The sequence below is a fragment of the Odocoileus virginianus genome, chromosome 11 (genome assembly GCF_023699985.2).
Source record: "Odocoileus virginianus isolate 20LAN1187 ecotype Illinois chromosome 11, Ovbor_1.2, whole genome shotgun sequence".
NCBI classification, from domain to species: Eukaryota; Metazoa; Chordata; class Mammalia; order Artiodactyla; family Cervidae; genus Odocoileus; species Odocoileus virginianus.
The window spans coordinates 10,315,784-10,327,310 of record NC_069684.1 but is presented as its reverse complement, the minus strand read 5'-3'; positions in this window follow the sequence as shown (position 1 = coordinate 10,327,310).

The window sequence follows — 11,527 nt, the reverse complement described above, 5'->3', positions numbered from 1 at the left end:
CCAACATTATCTTTCAATTGAAGGTTTTTCTTGAATTATATCTTCTCATAGCTCCATTTTCCATGACTATGTTATTCCTTTGAAGCTTAACTATATGAGTTTAAAATATAGCCTTTTTTCTCACATCACTGGATTTATCCTGTACTGAAACCCTTCTGGTGCCAGGGAATATGTTTTTTATTGTATTTCCCTCCAAAACTGTAAGTACTTCATCAGTATTGGCTACATTACTGTAGCCTATGAGCTCAGCCCTGTACTAGCCACTAAAGCAATCACAGAAGTGAAAGATACCCTCCCCTTTCCCAAACACGCTTATAAATATGTCTGGGAAACAGCATCAAATAATGGTAGAATACGATGAAGTATAAGAATTGAACGTTATAAACTCTGGATCCTATAAATTCAAGGAAGAACTGGGTGAGGTCAGAACAGTGGAAAATGTTTTTCCAGAGAAAACAGGACCTGAACTGAAGACCTTGAAGAATCGGTCAAACAAGACCCACAGAGCCACTATACTCCACTGCAGAGGGAGCTACAGAATAACTGGCAGCCACAATTTATGTTGCCTAGGCTATTTTTATAGCCATGATTATTAACGTCTATGATTTGGCCAATAAACCCTGCATGGGTTTACCGCGTTTACACAACATTAGGTTTGGGCGTGCAGAGTAGACCTCAGCAGTGGGTTGGTTGTATATGGCCTTTATTATGTTGAGGTATGTTCCTTCTATGGGCTTTCCTTCTGGCTCAGATGGTAAAGAATCTGCCTGCAATACAAGAGACCCAGGTTTGAACCCTGGGTCCAGAAGACTCCGTGGAGAAGGGAACGGCAACCCACTCCAGTATACTTGCCTGGAGAATTCCATGGACAGAGGAGCCTAGTGGGATATAGTCCACAAGGTTCAAACCCCAAAGCATCAGACATGACTGAGTGACTAACACACACATGTTCCTTCTAACAATAATTGAAAAAGGCACATCTACCCCAATGTGCCTTCATCATAGCACTATTTACAACAGCCAGGACATGGAAGCAACCTAGATGTCCACTAACAGATGAATGGATAAAGTCGTGGTACATGTATACAATGGAATATTACTTGGCCATAAAAAGGAATGCATCGGACTCAGTTCTAACAAGGTGGATGAACCTAGAGCCTACTATAGAGGGAAGTAAGTCAGAAAGAGAAAAACAAGTATCATATATTAATGCATATGTACGGAATGTAGAAAAATGACACTGATGAACCTATCTGCGGGGCAGCAGTGGAGACACAGACACAGAGAACAGACTTGTGGACATGGAGTGAGGGGTAGGGGAAGGGGTGGATGAATTGAGAACGCAGCGTTGAAACATATACATTAAGTTATGCAAAATTAGACAGCCAATGGAAACCTGCCGTATGACTCAGGGAGTTCAAACCAGGTGCTCCGGGACACCCTAGAGAGGTGGGATGGGGTGGGAGGTGGGGGGGAGGTTTAAGACGGACAGGACATACGTACACCTATGGCTGACTCATGTTGTTATATGGCAGAAACAAACACAATATCGTAAAGCAATTATTCTCCAATTAAAAATAAATACATTTAAATTTTAAAAACAGAATAGACCTGAGCAGAAACCCTATCAGCGTTCCATCAACAACAAAAGCAAACTACACTATACTTATCTCCATTAAATGAGCTTAAATAACAAAGATAAAAGTGTCCCTAACTTTGGGGTAAAAAAAAATCAGGCAGTTGAGGACACTGAAGGGTTTATGTAGGTATTCAGGATCTGACGACTGGCACTAGGAAGTACCATGGAAACTTGTTCATGGACAGATGCAGACAGATCAGGTAACGGACAGGGCTTAGGATCTGACAGAGCACATAATTGAAGGGTGCTGAGCATTATACCAAGAGGCTTAATAATGCTGTTCCTGTCACCTCGGCAATTAGCCCTCCAGTAAATGAATTAGCACCCTACTGTAAGCAGGGACTCAAGAAGTCCTTGGGTAACAGGCAATTCAAGATACTAGAAGCAGAGTTGTGAGAATCAGTCTGCCCTGATGGGAAAGAGATCAGATATTCAGCTACTGGATGAAAGTATAAAATAACAAACTTACTGACATTCTTCGTCCACCAATGAAAAGAATTTTCAGAACACATGCTTCAATAAAATACATCCATGAACATAATAAAAGAACTTAAAATGGCTGTAGGAAGCATGGGATATTAGCATAAAAACTGGTTATCCAAGAGATAAAAATGGTTTTAGTATGCCAGCAGTAAAGTCTGTAGTTTCTGGGTGCTGTTGCAGGGGAGAAAATTATAAAATTCATTAACCAACATCCTACCTACCATCTAATACCTAAGGGTTGATATTTATTGGTTTGATAACCATAAATACTGATCTCAGGCATCATCATTTGACTTTGTTGACTGAGCCCAAGTCCCTGCCAAGAAATTAAAGTTGTGTTTAGTGTAAAGGGGCTTCCCTCATAGCTCAGCTGGTAAACAATCTGCCCGCAATGCAGGAGAGCTGGGTTCGATCCCTGGGTCAGGAAGATCCCCTGGAGAAGGAAACGGCAACCCACTCCAGTATTCTTGCCTGGAGAATTCCATGGATAGAGGAGCCTGGCTGGCTACAGTCCATAGGTTCAAAAAGAGTTGGACATGACTGAGTAACTAATAGTTCACTTGGTATAAAGACTTCACATTTGTACAACAGATATTCCCTAAGCAAGACATGAGTATCAGATGACATACAAGAATAGGCTGCAAGCTAAGAATCTGGTATGTTTCATTATGGAAAGGTTATTTTGAAAAATGAGTAACTGATGCCTAATTTATCTAATGTGTAAGAGTGGTCTTGTGCTTATTGTCTTTTCTGAAAGCTGAGTTTGCTTGCCTTTATGTGTTCTAATTCCTAAAAAAAAAAAAAAAAAAATTGCTTTTCCTAAAAGATAAAACAATAACCAACCTCCAAAGAAAAGTACAGTCAGACCCTTGACTCACTATCTTTTCACTCTCCTTCCTTGTTCTAAGTCTTAGGCAGACTTTCAGCCATGTGATTTTAGGGCAATGACATACACAGGTTTGCTCAGGACAGTGTTACTTCACACCAGATGCGCTGGCATAACTGCAACTCACTCTCAAAATGTCCCGAGTTGCATGATAAATTATATGGTTACCCTATGTATTACAGATTCTAAGGAACTCGGAATTTATTGCATTTTGAAATCAATTAAGAAGGCAACATACATACAGCAAAGGAAACCATAAAGAAAACAAGAAGACAACCCACAGAATAGGAGAAAATATTTGCAAGCAAGGCAACTGACAAGGGATTAATCCCCAAAATATACGAACAGCTCATGCAGCTCAATATCACAAACTAAGCAACCTAATCAAAAATGGGCAGAAGATCTAAGTAGACATTTCTCCAAGGAGACATACAGATGGCCATACAGATAGGAAGACATACAGACAGACCCGTGAAAAAGATGCTCAACATCACACTCATCACTGTTGTTGCTCAGCCTGAGTCATACTCTTCATGACCGCATGGACTGCAGCACGCCGGACTTCCCCGACCGTCACCATCTCCCAGAATTTGTTCAAACTCATGTCCACTGAGTCAGTGATGCCATCCAACCATCTCATCTTCTGTCGCCCCCTTCTCCTCCTGCCCTCAGTCGTTCCCAGCATCAGGGTCTTTTCCAATGAGTCAGCTCTTCACATCTGATCAGGTGGCCAAAGTATTGGAGTTTCAGAGAAACGCAAATCAAAACTACAATTAGTTATCATCTCACTTCAGTGAGAATGGCCGTCAACAAAAAGTCTGCAAACAGTAAATGCTGAAGAGAGTGAAGAAAAGGGAACCCTCCTATACTGTTGGTGGGAATGTAAACTTTTACAGCCACTATAGAGAACAGTACAGAGGCTCATTAAAAATCTAAAAACAGAACTAACATATTATCCAGCAATCCCAATCCTAGCCAATAGGTGGATAAACACATAATTTGAAAAGACACATGCACCCCAATATTCACTGCAGCACTATTTGCAATCACCAAGACATGGAAGTAACCTAAAGTTCATCAACACATGAATGAATAAAAAAGATGTGTTATATATATACAAAGGAATAGTACTCAGCCATAAAAAAGAATGAAATAATGCCACTTGCCACAACATGGGTGTCCCTAGAGATTATCATACTAAGTGAAGTAAGCCAGACAGAGGAGGACAAATATCACATGACATCACTTACATGTAGCATTTAAAAATGATACCAATGAACTTCTACAAAACAGAAACAGACTCACAGACTTAGAAAACAAACTTATGGTTACTAAAGAGAAAGTGTGGGGAGAGGGATAAATTAGGAGGTCTGTATTAATATATAAACACTACCATCTTAGATAATCAACAAGGACCAACTGTACAGCACAGGGAACTCTATACAATACTCTGTAATAACCTGTATGGGAAAAGAATCTGAAAAGGAATGGATGAATCTATCTGCATAACTGAATCAATCTGCCATATGCCTGAAACTAACACAACATTGTTAATCAACTATACTCCAATATAAAATAAAATAAAACTTTTTAAACAAAACAGAGAAGGTAGCATTTTGGATATTACCTCCAAGGATGAAGTCTTTTATAATCCACTTGAGAGATTTTGCTAAGAACTGGGTGAGTACACAATTCTAATCCTAAATCTTATCATTACCCCCTTCTCTCTTGCATGCACCCTCTTTTGTCTTTGACTCTCTAAACATCTGGATAATATTTTCAGGCTAGCTGAACTCAATGGTAAAGAATTTGCCTGCCAAAGTAGGAGACACAGGATGCACGGGTTCAATCCCTAGGCTGGGAAGGTCCCCTGGAGGAGGTAATGGAACTCATTCCAGTATTCTTGCCTGCAAATCCTACGGACAGAGAACCTGGCAGGCTACAGTCCACACAGTCACAAAAAGACACACATACACACACAACTGAACTCAATCAGTAAGAATTTACTAAGCTCCCAAAACACACCTCAGGTAACACAAAGTCCCTGGTGTATCAGTCATCTGATTACATTATGATTCCTCCCCATTTTCAATGCCCTTGTGCTCAAAACTTTGTCTTCCTGGTTTACATGTGGAAACCGAGGCATAGGAAAAAAGATAAACTCATTGGGAACACAGCCTAGTAGCAGCTGTAAGCTTTTTCCAACCACCACCACCCATAAACCCAACCCCGATACACATACAAACACACACCTTCCCAGTGATAGCAGAAAACCTTCAAAAGAGACACATTAATTCTATAAACGTCCTATTTTCTGGCTCTCTACTTTTTTATATGCTGAATTGGTAATGGAGCTAATAAAGGTTCAAGATTGCTCTTTCTGGGGGCCAAATTTTTCTTTTCTCCATGTCATGCTTTTTATTCAGAAAATAATTTTCTTTGCATTGTTTTCACAAAAGCTTTCCAACACCCCCAAATAATGCAGAGAAATTGCTTTTATTTGGCACGGGCATTTTCAATGCACACTGTATCTCTCAGCATATCTATTATATTAATCTAAGCCTTAATGATACAATGGGTAAAAACAGTGTACGGATGTGTATAAATGAAAAATTTAATAGATTTCCCTCTTAATGTAATAGAATTGGCATGAGGCATTGGGAACAGGAGTGAGAGTAGTCACTCAAGCATTGTGTTTACATGATATTTAAATACAAGTGGCTGGGGTGTAAGTACTCCTAAGTACACCTGAAAGGGATGGTGCCTTCTAATCATTGTTTCAGCAAGTGACAGTTGTTTACACAACAGCAGCACATTCGCTGCTGATTTGAATAATAAACATGCTTAAATACCAGCTGGATAATAGAAGGATAATTGAAACATAGTTTAAAGCTCTGATTTACAGGCATTGTAGCAACACTTTTATTTGCTGTACAATGCCACACTTCTGTGCAGTCGCTGGAAAAAAAAAATTTTAAGGCATTGTTTCAAACACTGGGATCTATTAAACTTGATTAATACACCCGGTGTATGTACCCATAGCTCAAGCCACGCCTGGGCGTACTTGAGACAGCTATTGTACGATGTGTTTTAGCAAAACACTTGAGGCTATAATAGAAGCATTCAGGAGGCCAGCAATGCAGTGTGTCCACCAGGGCCCCGAACGATGGACGGGACCACAGGTACCAGAGACAGAATGGGAGCTCATCACCTACGTCTCAGGACTGACCTGGATAATCGCTAAAGGTAAAATTTTCACAAAATTAGGACCGTGAACTCTAGCAAATCTTTTTCAATTTCTTCACATGTCCATTTCCTTCTTTCCACGCCCACTGCTACCACCTAAGTTCAGGACAATTTTACTCTTATGTGAGTAATACAAGAGGCCTGATCTGGGCATCTGTTCCTAGGGTGGCTCTCTTTCAACCAGCTCACACAGCATCACTAAGTGAATGGGCCCTTTTCAGGTAGCAGTTCCAGGATCAGACCACTGCCTGCCCAGGTTGGCCTTATGAGCAGCAGCACCTGGCAAGTGTTACTTACCACTCAAGTGCTCAGATTTTGGAATCTCAAAACATGACTGCACCTATTCACTTAGAATAGGTCATACTTGGGGAAGTTACTCTTGTAACCAGATTAACAGAAACCTAATTTGCCAACCAGAACGCTAATGTGTTCACTGATTTATCAATTCACTAGGAGAAATATGTCTTAAAAGATAATTCACATTGTTCATTCATAACACTCTCTCCTGGAATGATTGCTTCAGAAGAGCAAATCACGTGTCAGAAAGTCACTTAATACACAAAGTAACAGCAAAAGGAATAGGATGGATTGGCACTTTTTACTCCAGGGAAAATGTTGCCTAAAAGTAATAGCACCCAGGCACCAAGCCAGGTATCAATTATCTCTAATCCTTACAAAAATTATTATTCCCTTTTAAATATAAGGGACTGATCTAAGGTCACATGGTTGCTGAGTTACAGCTTTGAAGCCACACTATTTGCTAGCTAATTACCAGTCATCATATTGATGACCAATAATAATCACCAGGTATTAAGATTCGGATCTCTCACTCTCAGATTGGGCTGAATAAAAAGGAATAGGTGTATATTTTCTGGCTCCTTTTTCGGTGAACCACTTGCACCAGTCACCGGGGCTGTCTTAGACCACTTGGATTGGCGGATGCCCCATAGATGTGGAATGAGTGACTGAATGAAAGGTTACATGAACCTTAAATAATGTTGCTTAATGCTAGACATGTCTTTCCTGAGAATACAACTTGGTGCATGGTAAGAGAGTTTGGACAATCACTGCCATCTCTGATCCATTAAGAAATAGTGTTGCTTCTGCAAATATCTAATCTCATCTGGCATAAGTATATCACTAAAACTTAAATTTCCATTACAACCATGTTTTAAAATTCTGAAGACACATTACCAGCCTCCTTCCATGTACAAAAACTATTTCCTAAGGCCATTGTTACTCACTCATTCAAAACCAGGTCCAAAACCAAAACCAGGAGGTCCATTTTCAGAAGAAAGAACAACAGGGTCAAGAGCCTTTATGGCAGAGTACTCAGCAGGCCAATCATGGCTCCATCTTGCACTCAGATCCCCTTCTAAGAGAATTCGCTCCAGTTCCTATCACAGTTGAAGCAGTAACTTTCTACTCTTCTCCAAACCCCAGCTGAGTGGTAGGGCAAGGGCAATAATCCAAGGATAACAGATGCAGCGGGCAGCCAACTTAACACAAGGCCAGACACAAAAGAAGAGCTGGATCAGTAATCTCAAGTTCTCTCTCTCTCCCTCCCTCCTTTCTCTCAGATTAGAGAGAATGTGGACAGTTGGTAGTGAAGCCAAATGCAGAAACTATGCCTAAAGAGAGAAGCCATGAGGTACCAGCAGGCCATGAGATCTAAGCCAATTACAGTTACACAGAAGCAGGAACTATGAATATGAAGCAGAGAAACTAAAAGAACCAAGAGGGAAAGTGGTCAAGTGTGTGGACTCTGGAACCACTGCTCAGGTTTGAATCCTGGTTCATCTTTACTCTAGCAGCATTACCTGGGGTTATCACCCGCTTCTGGCACGTGGTCAGCACCACGCACGTGTTAGCATGGTAGGGACTGTCACTGAGCACTTACAATGTGCCAGCCAAGGCTCTCGGTCTATTACATGTATTAACTCAATCGATCCTCAACACAAGCCTATGAAGCACTACTATCATCCCCATTCTGAAGATCAAGAAATTGAAGCACAGAAAAGTTAACTGCCTGGTCCAAGGTCATGTCACTGGTAACTGGCAGGGCTGGGATTTGAATCCTGGCAATCCAGTTCTAAAGCAGCCATACAGAAAAAGCACAGACATCCTCAGAAAGAAAACAGGTGACCTGCAACAGAGAAACGGCACACTCGGGACGTGCTCTGGCCGGCGACTTAGTCCCAGCTCACAAGCATTCCCGAGTCTCCCTCTCTGCCCTTCGGCTCACGTGGCCTGCACGGGTCTCCTTCTTGAAACAGAGAGTCCTGAAACTCAGTTGGTCCTTTCCTAGGTTGGGGAGAGGTGACCGAGAGGAACAGAACGGGCTCTCAGAAGACACTGGGACAGATGTAAGCGGACAATGCACAGTGACAGGGTGCAGAGGACAGGAAGTCCCTATCGCCCCACACACCGAGGGAGCGACAGAGTGGACACCGGGCTTTCCTTAGAGAATCTCAGGACCGTGAGCCGCTAGAGGGTGACTTGTGGGAGACTTGGAAGCCTTGGCCTTAACTCAGTTTCCTGGGGTCAGAAATGAGGTAAATGGACCTCCCTCAAGTGTTGTAACATTATTTATGATGCTAAATGTAGATATAAAATAAGTACTCTTCAGCATGAAAACACATTTATATTCTTGGGAAGAGTTATTTCATTTTATCAAAAGGCTTTCTTGCCATTCATTAAAATGATATGAGAGGTTTTTTTTTCAATTTCTGAACTATTGTGCATAATTATATTAAGAGGCTTTTGAATGTGGAAAATTCCTATAAAACTAGAATGAAAATTCTTGGCCATAATCTTTTTTTTTTTTTGCTTGCTGGCATTTCATTTTGTTTTTAGCAAATTTTATTTTTTAATATATTATGTATTATTTTATGTATTCATCATATATGTTCATGATTGGGTATATTCTCAAAGAAACTGATTACTAATTTTGATTGCTACTTTTGTCAGGATATGATATGAGATTATTCTCACTCTGGAAGTAAAATAACAAACTTTTACAGTGTTCTTATGATTAGAAGTAATTTTAAAGGACTCGGAATCAATCATCTGTTCTTTAACAGCTTGAAAACAATCAACAGAAAAGACTTTGACCCCTTTCTTAACGTAAACTTTTTCAACTTTTCTAGTCATGAGTTTATTCAGATTTATCTTGACAGAACTTTTATAATTAGTAATACAGAAATTTAACTAGTAGTTTCTCAAAATTTTAAAAACTTTTTCTACATATTTAGCTATATCCCATTTTGATTCCTACATTATGAGTTGTTTCTTTATTATATTTTCTAAGTTTTAATAAGGGCTTCCCTTGTGGCTCAGCTGGTAAAGAATCCACCTGCAATGCGGGAGACCTGGGTTTGATCCCTGGGTTGAGAAGATCCCCTGAAGAAGGGAAAGGCTACCCACTCCAGTTTTAATAACCTTTTAGTCTTGTCAAAACCTTAGAATTTTAAGTTATTTATTAACTACACCACTTTATAATTGTTAAAGAATTTATAAATCTCTGCTTCTACATTTAATTCTCTCAACCTGCTTTCTGTGGGACAGTTTTCTGAACTCTATTTCTAATTTCTTAAGCTAAAATACAATTAACGTATGTACATTAAATTTTTTAATACTGAAGCACTTAAGACAACGAAGTTTAATTCTGTCACTGCTTTGGTTGCATCTAATAAGTTCTGATATGTAATGTTCTTGACATTATTTTCAAAATTATATGCAAATGAAATTTTAATATTCTAATATTATTTTAGACACTATTAGGGAGACCTGTATTGTTTTCTTATTTTTTGGTTTGATTGGAGGCTTAATTGTTGCTTTTTATTGTCTGTTTAGGGCAAACTACCAAGTGGTTAAGTATATTAAACTTTTTCTCAAGTTAAACTTGTATTAGTAATTTCTAGGTTTTTTACAGTGCAACCAAGAAAAAAGCCTATAACATTTATCTTTTGGAGCTTTTTGGAGTTTGTCAAGACTTTTGGTTGAGGTTTAGAGATTGCATGGATGCTAAAAAAGAACTAATATATAACACTGGTCAGTAAATATGTATTTATTAAATCAACTTAATTCTCTATATAATTCAAATTCTCTACATATTTATTGTTTGCAGACTCATTCTGTCAAAAGAATGAGGGATAAACATGGAAGCTGCTTGTTGCACTGTTTTTCTGTTGATTTCCTTATACATTTCCAGCAATTTTACTCTATATATTTCAATACATGATGCATATCTCCCTTGTGAATTTTATTCTTTACCAATTCAAAGTAACAAGTGGAGTGGTGGTAAAGTGGTTCTCTGAAGAGAAAAATTTTAAAACTATGATTTTTAACTTTTGCCGACTGTGGGGTAAATGCTCCCACCATGGCTCATTTCACATTACTGATATAAGAATAAACTCCAACTAAACTCAGAATTGGGATAAGATGGACACAGTAGGCTCGCATAGGCCAGCACATGCCAGCTCCAACATGTCACTGAAAACAAGCGTCTTTGTTTTATGATCTTTCGTTCTATTTTAGTATTAAGCATACACACATTTTTTTTTTGCTTGTTTGTTTGCACCTTTCTATCCATGCCCATTCATTCATTTTTAGCCATCTTATATCATTTTTTTTTACAGATATGTCTCATGTGAATTACACTTTAAGACCCATTCTGAGATTCTTTATCACAGACAGGCTTAACACACTTATAAATAGAAAGATGCTTTACTGATATACTTGCTCCTATATCTTTTATTTTATGTGGGGTTTTTTTCACTTCCTTATATAGACCCTTGCTTTATATTTACTTTTCTAGTTCCTATCTCTAGTATTTGTTATCTTACATTTTTTCAAGAGCATTCTGAAGTATTCATGTCTAATTGTCAGCTTTAAGAACGAAAGAGTATCTTTGGAGCTCCTCATATTTAAGACGATAAATTTAGGACCCAAGAAGGGAGTTGTGATTTCTGAAAATGCTAAAAGAGAGAGCAATCATAACAAATGTCTTGATATTCAATTATATTCTCTAAGGTTTTAATCCTAGATTATTATAATGATTTCATATCATGTTTATATTTTATATCCTTTAAGAATAAGAAATTTTCATTCATTTTATAATCACATATAAAAAAGTAATTTATCCCTATCTACCCACTCCAGTGTTCTTGCCTGGAGAATCCCAGGGACAGTGGAGCCTGGTGGGCTGCCGTCTATGGGGTAGCACAGAGCCGGACACGACTGAAGCGACTTAGCAGCAGCAGCAGCATAAC